Source organism: Lycorma delicatula, chromosome 3 (genome assembly GCF_047948215.1).
Source record: "Lycorma delicatula isolate Av1 chromosome 3, ASM4794821v1, whole genome shotgun sequence".
Lineage (NCBI taxonomy): Eukaryota > Metazoa > Arthropoda > Insecta > Hemiptera > Fulgoridae > Lycorma > Lycorma delicatula.
The window spans coordinates 187,891,582-187,907,948 of NC_134457.1; the positions used below are offsets into that span (position 1 = coordinate 187,891,582).

Here is a 16,367-nt window from a genome sequence, read left to right on the forward strand (position 1 = left end):
GGAGCGATATAAAATGCCGAATAGCACAAGCTAAACGAGCCTTCAGTAAGAAATATAATTTGTTTACATCAAAAATGAATTTAAATGTCAGGAAAAGATTTTTGAAAGTGTATGTTTGGAGTGTCGCTTTATATGGAAGTGAAACTTGGACAATCGGAGTATCTGAGAAGAAAAGATTAGAAGCTTTTGAAATGTGGTGCTATAGGAGAATGTTAAAAATCAGATGGGTGGATAAAGTGACAAATGAAGAGGTATTGCGGCAAATAGATGAAGAAAGTAGCATTTGGAAAAATATAGTTAAAAGAAGAAACAGACTTATAGGCCACATACTAAGGCATCCTGGAATAGTCGCTTTAATATTGGAAGGACAGGTAGAAGGGAAAAATTGTGTAGGCAGGCCACGTTTGGAGTATGTAAAACAAATTTTTGGGGATGTAGGATGTAGATGGTATACTGAAATGAAACGACTAGCACTAGATAGGGAATCTTGGAGAGCTGCATCAAACCAGTCAAATGACTGAAGACAAAAAAAAAAAAAATACAATTACTGGAGAATTCATTGTCTGTTGTGAATGCATAATCGTCAAGTACAATTATTTTTGCACATCTTCATTAAACTTGTGAAAATATGAGATATAGTTTACTACAAATAGCATCAATCACGTAAAGCCAGTTTACGAAAAAAATGTTATTCGTAGTATTATGAAATTGAATTGTTAACTTTAATGTTAAAATTTTATAAACGTTTAAAATTTGTTATATTTGTTTTCTTAAGTAGAAAGTTTTCTTTAACCTCACCATATTTCATGAAACTGGTTTTTCAGTCGTCAGAAAAATTCAGGTCTTCCAATTTTAGTGTTAAACTAATAATACCAAGAAACTATTGATGGATGCCAAAACATATAATATAGGCTTGCACAGTGAGAAACCTATTTTTTACATAACTATATTAGTTGAAAAGGATGACTAAATAGGGAGATATTGAATCTTTAATCAATTTGTTCAATATTAATTTAGCATCTTCTCCGGCTACGGTTGTGAATTAAATTTCTTTAATGTATCATCCTCATATCTCTAATTAAAAACTCGAAGTAAAATATAATTGTACATTTAGAAAAGAATATAAATAACCGAAAAAAAAATAAATGGAATTAAATCTGTTTTTAATAAAAAATAATTTATTACAACAGTTAAGGCTTTTAAATTTGGCTGTATAATTGAGGATCAAATCTTGGGGAGAAATTTAGATAATTATATAATGCACGTTATTAAGCAAATAAATTAAACGAAAAAATAAAATAAATATATTAAAATATTTCCACTAACCAGCAAGCAAGTTGATAAAGAGAGATCACCATGTTAGCATCAAAATCGGATGGTCTTAGTTTCAATTTCCGATAGGCACTCGCATTTTTTCTTTTAATCACTTCATTCTTATTTTCCGTGTAAAATTACGTCTATAAAAATAAGAAAACATCATAATGTTAAAAGAAGAAATAAGCCAAAAAATAGAATTAATGATTAAAAAACTTTTGGTACAATTTTCTTTGTAAAAAATTCCAGAATATGCATAGAAGAACTGTATGTAAACGTCCATTCCACACTCTACGTTGTTATTGGAGGATTATTACCTATAGCTACTACACTCAACTAGCAATAATCGCACCTCAGATAAACTTCTTTGGTTACGATATCGCCACTGTGCAAAGTTTGGCCGGTCTCCGTGGCGCGAGTAGTAGCGTCTCGGCCTTTCATCCGGAGGTCCCGGATTCAAATCCCGGTCAGGCGTAGCATTTTCACACACGCTACAAATCATTCATCTCATACTCTGAAGAATGCCTAATGGTGGTTCCGGAGGTTAAAATAACAAAGAAAATCATCAAAAACTCAAAGAAAAACGAAATGAATATTTTTTTAACTACGCAGCGATATTAGGAAATTTAATTAAAATTAAAATTAACGGTCAAATATCTCTCTTTATACGGATGACTGGATCGTTTGTTAGTGTCTACAGTAAATTTTCCAGGTTGCTAGGCGACTACTCTAAAAAAACCTCCTAAATTTGTCTTTACCGTACGCCCGTGTGTAGTGAAAATGTCAATTTCTCCCATCATTTAGGAAGTACAAAATGCTGACAGGAACATCAGAACACAACTCTACTTTATTTATTATTATTATTCCTAACTTTATTTAAGTTAATGTAATTAACAATACGTGTAATATTATTTAAATATTTTAATTGCTACGTACATTATTGTATTAGATTGATAAAACATGCTTCCTAGAAATTTTTTATTTTAAATATGCCTGTATACATATTTTCGTGTTGAAGATACTGTGTATGGAAAATAGTTTTTACCGTGAAAGGGTATTTCTCCTATTTCGATTTATATATCAAGTGCTAAACAATTTGTTGACATACAATAAATAACAAAAAGATTAGGTTTTTCACGTACAATAATGAATTAATTCCCTTTAAAAAATTGTATAAGTTTATAACTCCATTTATAACTTCTTAAATATTCCGGAAATAATCCAAACCACTTATTTCTAAAATTATTTATAAAAAAAATTTCTTATCATCTTCTGGCCTTTTCCGGTTTCCATCAGTTGTATCTTACGAGGGAATCTATAATTTAATATTTCCACTTTTCCAGCATCATATTTCAAGAGCTTTGTTACAAAAAGGAAATTATTGTAATCAGTCCAAACGTAGGATGTGGGTTTTTTGAATTACTCAACATTTTATGACATGGGGACTCCAAAAAAAGAAAAAAGGAGGAGGTAATGTTCTTAGGTACGTATTATTTTTGCCTATGTACGTGTGTTGTAGTATTTGAAGTTTAATAACTTTGACTGGATGAAACGATTTTGATGAAATCTTGTACTGAAACTAGTGTATGTAGGCCAATTTGTTGTTAAAAGTTTTGGGGGAAATATCTCTAGGGGATTAGGTAGATAGTTTCATCGAGATCAATTTTATCAAACTTCTGCAAACGTAACCCCACTATATATTAAACTCACTGTGTGCGTAAAATTTTTAAAAATATTTTCCCCCAAAATCCTTCCTTCCACAAAAATTGAAAAAATCTTAAAAGCACATTTTCACATTGCACATTTTAACCGAATATTTTTGTCTTCCTATACATAGTAGTGCAAGTGATCCAAAAAAATACTTTGAGAGTGATATTGGGGGTTGAGGAGCCAATCAACATTTAAAAATATAGTTATTTTTTATTTTTAAACTTTTTTGGATTATTTAAACCTTAAATTGTAATAATATTACAATAAAATTTCATAATAATTCATTCCCCACTCTCAAAAAAAATCTTTATTGGATTTACATTGTTTAGTGGATTTTTATTTTTAGTTTTTTCCATTTATATTAAATGTATAAAATATTAAACGTAGAAAAATCAAAAATATTTTCTTGTAAGGTAATTTTGGGGATGGGGAAGAAGAAAAAAATACCAATTTTTTGAATTTTTTAAACTTTTTTTTAGTTTATTTAAATATATAATGTTCATAGATTACCCTCACCACCAAAAAAAGAGATCTTAGGTAATTTTTTACCAAAAAAATCATAGATTACCCTCACCCCCAAAAAAAGAGATCTTAGGTAATTTTTTTCACGTATCATTATTTCTCCCCTACATAAAAATAAATAACCACTGCCAGGAAAATATTACAACTTTGTTGTCAACTTTTTTAATTATACCAGTATATTTTTTATTTTTTTTAGACGATGAGAAACCGGTAACACTGTAATGGGTTAATAATTAATAAAGTAAAACTCAACACGAAGAAGTGTAGCTACGTTTTAGTAACATTAATAAAATTATTATTATTCACGAATTAAACACGAAAATTTAGAAAGTAAAGTGGAAAAAAGTTACACGAGATGGAAATTTAGCTAACTAATAGTACTTAAACGAGAACATTTCATGCATGCAAAATAAATTTGATTATCGCGTATTTGTTTTAAGTAAAGTAATAAGTAAGTGAATAATAATATTATTATCGAAATAAACAAAATGTCATTTTTCTTTTATAAGTTTATTATCATTATTCTAAGTATTGATGCTCAGACTTGATCGTTGGGAAACTGGCAAAAAATGTCGTGGACCATGATATAAGTGGTCTACTAATGACCATCGCAGAAGTGGTGAGTTTTCTATTCCAACCTTACGCTGAAACCGATTACGTAAGTTATTCGTGATAAGAGTTATACAAACACTCAACAGAAGAGCTAACATTAAAATATTAAAAAATTAGGGATACTATAAATTTTAAAAAATTAAAAAGAATTACACGAAATTAATAAAGAAATATAGTTCTAAATTGTAAACGAAAACCTTTTTTAAAGATAAAAGAGAATGAACGATTAAAATAAATAAATATCCTATCAGAGTTTATCTCAAACTGACCGTGTTAAAAACTGGTTGCAAAATTTGAGGATTATGAATGAGCTGTGCTTAATTATTTTTTGAGTAAAAAATTGGAGCTACGTTTAAATAGATCTAAAAAGGACATGTTTAAAAGTTCGATTACTTTTAAGAATAAGAATAAATATCTAGGTTATACTTTAATTGCAATAAGATATTTTAGAAGGCTTTTATAATTTTAATGATGGAGAGTCCTACACAGAAAAACGTCGAATTGTTAAGAAGACCTGTATATGAAACAAAAACTGGTGACATCACTAGTCATCAAAAGACCAGGAATGGTGTCACCAAAAGACACTAGTTCTTCTGTTTTTTATGGCTATTTTTCAGTTGAAATGTGCATCTGCTTTAAGATTTTTAATTTTTTAAACCGATCTTGGAAAAGTTTCTTTTTTTTATGTAAAGATTTTAGTTTAAATTCAAAAATGGATGTCAAACTATATTTGATCATATTGTTATGTCAAGATAAGAAAGAGTTAAGTTTTCTACGTGGAATTATATAACGTAAATAGGACAGGAGTTAAATGACTAACCACTTGGATCAGGAGTAAGTAAACTGTTTCTAAAAATGCGACCTTGCCTATTGGTACAAAAATTTAATACAATAGTAGACTTTTTTTTGGACATCTGACCACAGATATTATATAATAAGATATTAAAAAAACAAAGGGACCTGCAATCAATGTTTCTGCCACTTGACGTCTGGAATAAAACAATTTTGTGAAAGAAGAAATCTATCATTTTTACAATGATAGACAGAGATCTTATCAATAGAGAATACAGAAATCTTAATAATAATGCAGAATAATAATACAAAAGTCTTATAATTTCTGCAATGAAATGTATTGGGAGAAAATAATCAAAAATCTCTTTTGCGTAATATGAAAAAAAAAGTTATTTTCTTCAGTTTGCAAGTGAACTGTAAAAACGAAAAAAAAATTGTAATGCATTAAAATATTTAAAATTCCTCAGAGAGTTGTGAAGTTATCTTGTGGTAGAGCAAAATTAGTAGATTTATAGGAAGAAAGTTCATAACAGTAACTGTGAAATGATGAGCGTAATAAATTTGAATACATTATTTAAAATTAATAGATTCTGAGAAAGATTTTACTTACAATTATTTATTTATTTTATATTAAATACAAAATTATTAGAAGTAAATACTACATCTTTCTGACACTATATCTGTTAAAATCTTACATTTATTATTACAGCAACGTACGCAAGTCATCATACAAAAATTTTAATATTTTTTCTCGTTTAAAAACAAGGTGCGCACATCACAGAACTCAAATACTGGAATATATTTATTATTGTAATGTGCCAAACAAAACGTAGTTGAATAGAAAAAAAATCTAAATAATACTAATAACAATTGGAAAAATAAATGAAATAGCCGAGCATATTATTCTTTGTATTTTACTCACTAGAATAAACGAAAGGGTAGAAATTCTCATGAAATCTAAGTTTAGTTCAGAATATTTATTCATAGCAGTTAACTTTCAACAATTATAATACAAGAGCGCTTACTGTAAGTATTGGACAATGATTACAGTGATAACATAATGCAAGGGATAAATTCCTCACTTCCTTTTATACAATACTTTTATTCGAGCATAGCTCTCTCCGTAAAGAATACGAAATCCTGAGTACCATTTCTTCATCCTACTTATGCCCTAAAGCGTAGTTTTTGTTATAATTTTACTCAGGTCGGGTTTTGTTTTAAAGTATGTCTGAAGGAAAGAATATTACGTGCCTTGACTTTCTTTGTATTAATGCTCTTTTGTAATTTCTTTAATGGCGGACATAATTACTGTTGAGAGTTGTTTTACTTTACTCCAAAATTCTCTTTATAACGTTTTAACTTCATACATTTTTTTGCAACCTTTTCTCTCTTTTTTTTCAAAATTTAATCCTTTTACATCAGTAAGTTATTTATAAGCACTGTTATATTATTAATTATTTATGAAATACGAATTTAAAGTAACCGTAATTAATTAACCATTATGTTTACTTATAAAATAATGTAAATATTTTTTTTTAAAAAACATATTTTGTATTTAGGTGGTATATGAATACATGTGTATGAAATGAATGGGACGTCTAATTAAAAATTAGCAAAAATCTTTCTAAGATGAGTTAAGACTAAGACCCCGAACAAAACATACGAATAAAATATGGATATAGGTAAAGGTATACAGTATTCTTCGAAGTTCTCTTTCCGGCCTACATTTGGTTACAAATGAATAAAAACATATAAGTAAGTTGAGATTACCTGGTCCTTTCTAACATATTACTTTCCTTAAAAATGACTACGCTAATTTTCAAAATAATTAACCTAATAAAAGGTTTCTATTTGCCTTTCCTATATACTTTTTTAATGGCAATTGGTTATTTTCACAAATAGCATGCTGGAATATTCAGAATTATCTTTGGAAGATTTGCCTAAATAATAGTAAGAAAAATATTAGTCATTTTAAGTGTTCCAATACGTAACATAAGTATTACGCATAATTTATAGATGCGTAATAATTTATGCGATAATTTATAGTTTACTGTATAAGTATCCTCAATTATTATGTCAAGCGGTGATATAATCTAGTACTCTCCAACGCTGAATGTAAATGGGTTTTGAGTAACTCAGCGTCTAACCCATTTTTTTTTTGAAGGAAAAAGATTTCAATAATCCTCACATCTAGTTTTTTCTTAAAAAATATATACAGTGTTCCGAGAGGGTTCTTATAAACTTCATAGGAAAATTTTTCTGATTAAAATAGCGAAAAAGTTCATATAAACATGGGTCTGAAAACGCTTCGGTAGTCAGTTGGCTAGTGATCACTTTCGCCCGATTTCTGCTCCTCCGCTGAAATGAAGCCCAACTGAAATTCTAGAAAGTAAATTAAGGGATAAATTTCGTTGTTTCTTATGGTTTTTGATCTGAAAAATTTTTAAAAGTGACTCCCAGAACTTTATCAAAATTATTTTCTATGAAATTGGGTGCAATGAACAAAAAATTGCTAAAGCTACGCCAAAGCTAAAAACACATTTTTCTTAGCTTTAGCGTAAAATAACTTAAATTGTCTATAAACAAACAAAACTTATTAAATACATTGATAGAAATTTAATACTGAGAAAATTAATACAAATAAACCCAATAAAAAAGAAATAATAGTGTAAGAAAATAATGTAATTTTAAAGCAGACAATACGTACAACATGAAAAATATTGAATTATAATTTTAGACTAAAACGAACAGCAATTTTATTATTTAATGAAATTGTAAAAACAAATTAACCTTCTAAAACCAAAAAAAAAAAAAAAAAAAAAATGGCATAAATTATTCTTACACACACAGTTATCAACTACACCTGAGATAGCATTTCCCAGAATTCTTGGGTTGTTTTTTATTTTTTCAATGGCTCACGTGATTTTTAAAAAAATTCATTTGCATTTTCTGAATTTTGTGCATATACTAACGCTTTCATGTATATCCTCACAAAAAGAAATCCAAGGGATTCATATCAGGTGATCTAGCTGGCCACAGTTGAGGTCCACCTCGACTAATCTAGCGCTTGGGAAATGTTTCATTCAAATAATGAATAACAGGACCATAAAAATGGGCTGGTAAGCCATCGTGTGAAATACATATCAGTTCTTATACTAAGTGGAATATTCTCTAAAAGTATTGACAGCTCATTTTGAAGAAAGTCCAAGTAGCCATTACCTATATGTCTGCCGTTGAAAATGTGAGGTCCGATAAGAACATTGCATATTATACTACACCAGATATTTAATGAAAGACGGTGTTGGAAATTAGTTTCAATGGTTTCACAATAGTTGTCATGTTTCCAAAAATGTTTGTTTCGTGTATAATTTATCTCTTCTCACGTAAATATTGCTTCATTTTTAAATAATATTAGCGATAGAAGCACGTTGTTTTGTAATAACCATTGACAATAATTCAGCCGTAAATTGTAATACCCTTCTTCAAGACATATAACTGATTGAGGATGTTATGGATCATCCCTGACAGACCTTCATTGTGTAATGTCTGCTACATATTGTTGCGTGGAATCCTGAAACGTAAAGATACCCTCTACGAGTACTAGTATTTGGATTCTCTCATACGTAAAATCTACTCATTCACATTTGTTTCCCGTTCAGATGTTGCAATTGTAATATCGCTATCCCTGAGGTGCCAGTGAGTATCTAAAAATACTTGTCGGTTAGAAAAGTTTCGATTGAGAAATATCTGACGACGATATTCTTTAACGGTTTGTGTAGCATTGCCGTGACAAAAACCATAGATGAGATGAATGTCGGCACTTTCCTAATTTGTAAACGTTTACGGCATTTCATTTTTTCTACAGAAAAAATCTTTTACTAATTATTAACAATACTTTTTAAAATCAGTGCAAATAAACTACTTAAATAAGATATAAAATAAAATTTTATATTGAAAATTAATTTCTCAATAACTAATATAACAAACTGAAAACCATAACCACAACAATGTTTGAAAATATTGTTTGTAGAGTTTTGCTGTCTGGTAGATTAAACACAGACTAGAACTATCGACACGTAAGTTAGCACAAAAAACTAATAGCATTCAACAAACATTGTCATGGCCGATTTTTTTTCATTGTCTTTCATTGTCAGGCCGACTGAAAACAATGTCAGTTTAATATAGATGAAATTTATCACTAAAATTCATATCATGCTATTTAATTAAAACTAGTTTAGTATCCCAATTAATATTATTATTTTAAAGTACTTTAAATTATTGTTCTTTCACTCATATTTTTGCTGTAGCTCGCAAATTCCGAAGTCGCTGTTGTCGGTAGATTCTAAAAAGCTCGTGTCCGATTATGAATTCACACTTATCACAAAACTGTCGATGTGCACATCATATAGTTCATCTTCAATGTATTTTTTTCAACGTTGACAACATGCTCGCAGACATTGCTCCATTCAGGTTCAGACACTTTATTGAATTCCTCTTCAGCTAACTTAAGAACGACCGACATGTTAAAAGTTGTATTTCTTTTAAGTACTGCCCTTTTACTTGACTTCAAATCATTTCAATGGTACTTACGTCAGGGTCATAAGGTGGTAATCGTAGTACTGCGTGAACATAAGTTTTGAAAAGTCATCTTATAATTCAGCCTTCGTCATAGCAGGAGAGCCGTTAATTCGTTGTTCGGCTAACCATTTTAACATATCGCTTTTTAAAGAGTAAGAATTTGGCGTTTTTGTAGCAGAACGTTGATACGATTGTTATCTAGTACAATGATCGACAGATCAAGTTGGCAATATACTTCTAAAGTAAAAGATTCGTTTACTTTTCGGAATCTATCTATTTGTGATAATTTCCTTTCTTATTTGTTTCATACATAAGTAAAACATTGTTAATAAATCCTTTATTAGAGCCGGAATGAACAATTATTAATAGTGAGCCCTTGGATACTGGTGTATTCAGTCCCTCATTAAGGTTTTGTCTACCCATGATTTTGGTGACGCATGACTACTGTGAATGTAGATTTCATCTGTGTATACAGTCGGTCTTTCTTCTTCGCGAAACAGGGAAATTTGGCGTAGAAATTTCACTCTTTGCATTTTAATGTCATGCCATTCTATCAGTATTTCCGGTTATCTTCTGTTTTTTCCATATAAATCCCATTTTATGTAATATTCTCCTTAAAGATCTTTCACTCCCTTTGAAATTAATTTCACTTTCGCGTGCTTTATGCATAATTCTCTTCACGGTAGGAACGCATTTTTTTGTTATATAAAATTTATTTATTAAACGCCTCAACGCAACCGTGTCAAACGAATCTAAATTGTACACAATACTGGGGCGATTTACATGTTTTCTCGGCGAAACGAACACGGATGGCTTTTCAGTTTCATTTGATTCCCCTTCTGCTATAATTCTTGGACCGTTCGTTTTGATACTTTTATCGCTTCAACAACCGTATTCAGGACATCAGCTTTCCTTACTATTGCGGTTCAGACATTGTTTTCTAAAAATAAATTGTAAACATCGAATACAATTTCCCTCGTCTGACTATGAACTGCTGTACCTTTCCCTCCCAACTTGTGTATTTTAAAAGAAAATAACTGTAGTGAAATATTAAAATTTTAAATGACTGAATTTATGACAAAGCTTTAAATTAAAAAAAAAAAAAAAAACACAAAAAAATAGTAAAAATAAATCATTAACAGCTTTTCACTTCATTAAGTAAAATATACACCGCAATAAATATTTCTATAATAACCACTTTTAGAACATAATTATAAACGATGTGTGACATATGATTCTACACAGCGCAATGATTAGAATAAATTAAAAATAAGTAAATGAAATTCTTAGAATTACGTGTTGTGTTTACAACAGTTCATAAATAGCACATTGGTCATGTATGATTCACAAATGTTTCTACTATTATTAGTTGTACAACACGAAGTAGGCCTAGATCACAACATCAAGATGTAATTTAGAATAAAACTCAAAAATTACATATGCTACAGCAAGTTTATGAAATTTGTATTTTATATATTACCAAACCACAAAAGACATATAGAAAGTGAAAATGTTTTTAGTTTGCTTGCGACAGAGGCTAATGCATGCAAAATGCTAGTACATAGGCTTTCAGTCGCTGCGCCAACATATGTGCCGATACATTTACTAATACTGTAGAACATTATAGTGCTCCTAGTGGGGAATTAATGCACTAACAGTTAAGAAATAACATCATAATATAGCAGATAGACAAATATATATTAGCGTAATTTTGCTGTTATTGTTTCATATGGAAGTACAACTTAATTGCTGTTGTGGGATGTTGTTGGTAGATAATTTACATCAATTTTCTCAGAATTAAAGTCACTATCAATGTTACTAATAAGTCGCATTTATTAACTTATACTATTTTATTTGGTTTTTAGAAATTTAGTTTGTTTTTACAATTTTATCCAATAATAGAAGGATAATTGTTTTAGTCTAAAATTGTAAATTCAGTATTTTCCATATTGGTACGTATTGTTCTGTATTAAAGAACATATTATTTCTTTACACTATTATTTATTTTTTGTTGAGTTTTATTTACATTAATTTTCTCAGAATTATATTCACTATCAATGTAGCTGATAAATCTTATTTATTTACTGACAATTTAACAAAGTTATTTTACGCCAAACCAAAAAAATGTGTTTTTCAACAAATTTTTTTTTTATTATTACAGCTATATCGTAAGATATTTGTGATACCACATTCTTTCCACACACAGCTTCTCCCATTGCAATACTTCACGAGGTTCCACCCGCTATAGCACACCGTCAGACGAGCTACACTCAACCATCTCAAATGCAAGGGAATATCCGATGCCACATTTTCGGGATGTACCCTATTAGTCGACACATAATCTACATCACTCGATTCTCTCCCTACATCTTCATCGCTGTACAGGTACCGCTGCCGCCGCAATAGTATCTCTTTAAATTTGTTTTTTCTTGTAAGGCATTAAGCCTAAACTTCTGCAATAATTTATTACTCTCACCCTCCAGGTCCATTCACCCCCTCGTGGATCTCTTTCGGGGGTGTCCTTCATACATCACTTCAGCATAAGGCTAGGCCGAACGCAGTGTTCCAATTTTCATGATGAGGACCGCAGTGGTCTTCATCATGAAAATTGGTGCGGCCATTTTTAAACTGTATGCACCACAACCTCATTCCACTCATTATTCCATCTCCGTACACCTCACAAAGCTGCCGATGAATTTCAATCGGTTTGAGGTTTTTTGCCGGTAAAAACCTAATCACTGAATGCACCTTACAACTCACAAGATTTTCTATGAAGCGTACATTTCAGTAATTCACAACGAACAAAGTAGAATAAGCACAGTCTACACGCTACGACAGTTTGATGCGTACTGAGTATAGAAACGTTTTGACGCCAAGATGGCGGCTCTACCCCCCCACCCATCGGCACGCTAGGCCCAAACATAAGTTTCTTTCTGGACCGCCCTCGTACATACGCACGTACTCGTACGTACGTACGAACGTACAGAATTCACGCCGCAACTAGTGAAAATGAATTCAAGAATGCTAAAAATGGGTATTTCCGTACCCATGGGTACCCGTACCCGAATAAACCGTAATTTTTCGCAATCACAATATTTCCTTTACTTCGTACAACGAAGTAAACAAATTAAATGTTTATAAAATAATACAAAAAAACTTTGTTTTATGATAATTGAAATAAAATGGAAAACAAGAAAGTGCTCAAATAACGTTTAAATACATAATAAACAGTCATCTCTAGTAAATATTGAGAAATTAGAAAAAAATTAATTAATTACAGATTAAATCATAATGAAGAAACAATTATTAATTACCTTATAAATAATACTTATGCAACGCTACAAAATATATTTCTATCAGTACTTATAGAAGAAATGAAATTAAAAGAAAAATTGTTGACCAAAATAGATTCTTTTAAGGCAATTTCAATCAAAAGTGTAATGTTAGCTAAAAAAAAGCATTAAAAATTTTAAACTCCAACTCAGATTGCCCACCATCTCACTGATATAGGATATGATAACATAAAAAATTAAAACAAAAAAAGGTTTAACGATTCTTAAAAACCAGTCAAACAGACATTCTTATGAAAAAGATTTATGTGTGCGGATAGCCCTTTATATTATCATAGAAAACTTTCTCAAAAAGTTTAATTGATTGATGAATTAACTCACCGCAGAAGCTTATAAAGAAGGTTATAAAGGGAATATGAAAATGGAAATTTGTAGCATATGAAAAATTCCATGCCTGACCGGTATTCGTACCCGGGATCTCCGGATGAAAGGCCGAGACGCTACCACTCCGCCACGGAGGTTTTTTAATCAAATTTAAAATTCTAAAAGATAAAAAGTTTTTTCCCATTGGGTTATTCTGAATGAAGTTTCTACAAGAATGATATTGATATAAAAGTTATAAAAATATTCCTAATAAACAGGAATTCGATAACTGGGAAACGTTTTTTGAAGCAAAATCAAAAATTTTTAAATACACAATGATGAATTAACCTGTAAGTTAATCAATATGTACTAGAAACATTGTTAATAATATTAAACTTCTTTTCTTTTTTTTGATTAAGGCAAGTAAGTAATTCCGTAATTAGGAGAAAAAATATCTGCTGCATATAAAAAAGGAATTGATGAATAACCATCATAAACATTAGTTTTCATTTTCGATTCCTTCCCCGTGCACCATGATACGTCGTGCTCCGTTGAAAATTTGATTTCTTAAACTTAATACGTCACCGTTTCTTGGTTTCTTGGTTTCTTGGTTTCGCTGCTACACTTGTTTATGAAAACTCAGTTTTTGTAATAAATTAAAAAAGATATAAATGGTGGAGAATCGAGATAAAAACAATATATTTAAAATCTTAATTTAGGAATTTACCTATCTTTCAATGATTTAATTTAACCTAAAACCAGAATTTGACAAGTCAAACTGAGTTTTAGCAGTGATTATTCTAAATCAATTTTTTTATTAAATTATTAAATGAGTCATGGTTCTAGCAATCCAATTTTCATCACTCAAACTTTTAAGTACGGTCAGTCAGATAAATCAGCGCAAAATTGTGATTCACCCATTACAGCAATAATGCACAGTTGTTTGTACATCTTACAATTTTCATGAAATTTAATATTACTGGATGCACGGTGACAATTGTATACAACAATAGCTGCAAAATAAAAGCACACAACACAGACTTGTCGATGTAGTCTGTAAAACGAACTGAATCGAATATCTATTATCCATCCTAATAAAAGCAGGGAGAATATTGAAAAATAGAGGCGTGTGCTAATGGGAGAATTGTGTTTAAAAAAGATATTAACTCGCTGGTGACTTGATACGAATTCCTATTCACAATGTCTTTTTTGTGATAAAGCCAATATTAATTTAGCACAGACGATCTAAGTTACAAATAATAGTATACTGCTGAGAAAGAAAGAGTAAATTGTTTACTTTTTGCAGAAGAATTGTTCATAAGATTATTGTAGTTTGTATAATTTATTATTACTATTATTATACATTTCAATTTCAAAACTTACTCCCACTTAAATTTACTCGTGTAGTGGTAAATATTATACCCAGACGCATTTATCACATTACTCAGCATATTTGGTAGTGCAGTAAGTTAATTCCGTTGACAAAATATTTCACTTTATTTTACAACTGTGAATAGAAAGTCACGTTTTCAATGCAATAACCGCGAGACATATTCATCAAAGGAGTAATGGAAACAATTAACAGCACAAAGAAAATTAATAACCAAAGGCTGAGAACCCGTCTCAGAATAATCAGAAATACTCGAATATACAAATCGGAAAAGAGTTTTTTTCTTTTTAACCATTACCTTTATCATCGTTCCTCTTCCTTATTATCATACAATCTTTATAGGAATCATTTCCGATTCATCTCAAGATATCTTGAGATCATTCTTCATATCATGGGTGAACATTACCAGAGTAATAATAATATTAAAAAAAACCAACACAATTAATAATTGAAATTAACTGTTACTCTTACAGTGTAACTTACGAAGTCCGTCTATAAGTGAGATCGTAGGAATGGTTTGAAGAAATATTCATATAATGGTTTCAACTATCACCTGAAGTCTTCTAATTCTCTCTAAGACTATTTATTCAATCAGAATAACCCAACTAAAAATAATCGCGAAAACTTTAATAGCTTTTAAACAATAATTCTCTAATTAAATCGGTTAATAGGAAATTTGTAAGTTTTATATGGTTAAAACAGAGCACATTATAATAGAATCCAAGGGTCTGTCGATCCATTCGTGAGTAACCATGAATTATTAAGGAATGAATCAATGCGGTACCACAAATATAAATCATCAAAGAAAATTAAAAAAAAACCAATATTGCTAATACATATATTTTGTTACATTTCTTAAAGATGAATGATTACGTCATTAAACCATATCAAGACCATAAATTTAAACGAAATAAATAATAAATAAAAGTGAGCTTTCTGTAGCTTTCAAAGCATTTTGTATCTAATCGTGAAAGAGATTACCTTTCATTAATTTCATAAATGCAGCCAAAAAACAAGTATAAACACAAAAACCCACAGAAAAGTAAATTGTTTTACAATATAATAACATAGATAATTAAAATGATAAGTTTGTTGAATATAGATATCAATGAGCCTCCTTGGTTTTACTTAAATGGCCTAGTTTAACTGATGATTTAGTTTGGCAAAGATTTTTCAGATATAAAAGAATTTGCGTATTTTCTATACGATAATTACTCATATGAAAAATACTTGTTGAATTTACGATACAATTCAGCATTTAAACTCCATGATTATAAAACTTTGAGGTAAAGAATAAAAAATTATGAACTGAATGTAAAATGTGCATCTAAAACTTTTAAGATTTATTTCAATTTGATCGAACATTCAAATCAGAAGAAAAAACTACCAGAAACAGATTTTATAAGATTGAAAGTTATGACCACTCCGAAAATGCTATTTGATGTTAACTAATCACAGATAATTTCATTTTAAAAGTTATTCAATCAACATATTAGTTGTTGGATACTAAAACCGACCAATGATGGGTGAACATGTAGTGGATATTTGCTCATCATTGGTCGGAATAATACATTATATTATTATTATTTTCCGGTTCATCTCAAGATATCTCGAGACCATTCATTATATCATGGGTGAGCTATGATGATAACTAAACCTTATCTGTGCAGTCTATGGGTCATGCACGACGAACAATCAAATATCTTAAATTTTATAATCTTAAAAACAATATACAATGTCACAGAGGATTATGCGGTAAAAATATAGTTATTTAATTATTTCACGTCTTTAAGGTT

At 29.9% G+C, this 16,367-nt stretch overlaps 1 long non-coding RNA gene and 1 pseudogene across 1 annotated transcript in view; both read right to left on the reverse strand.

Annotated features, from left to right (window-relative positions):
* The window catches only part of LOC142321054 (uncharacterized), a 131,616-nt gene extending 130,154 nt beyond the window's left edge, over positions 1-1,462 (reverse strand). The window contains exon 1 of the long non-coding RNA XR_012755560.1: positions 1,327-1,462. This is a non-coding gene — a long non-coding RNA (uncharacterized LOC142321054). The remainder of the gene's footprint in view (positions 1-1,326) is intronic.
* An 82-nt stretch (positions 1,463-1,544) lies between these two features.
* LOC142322538 (U4 spliceosomal RNA) lies at positions 1,545-1,711 on the reverse strand (annotated as a pseudogene).
* Positions 1,712-16,367: the final 14,656 nt, after the last annotated feature.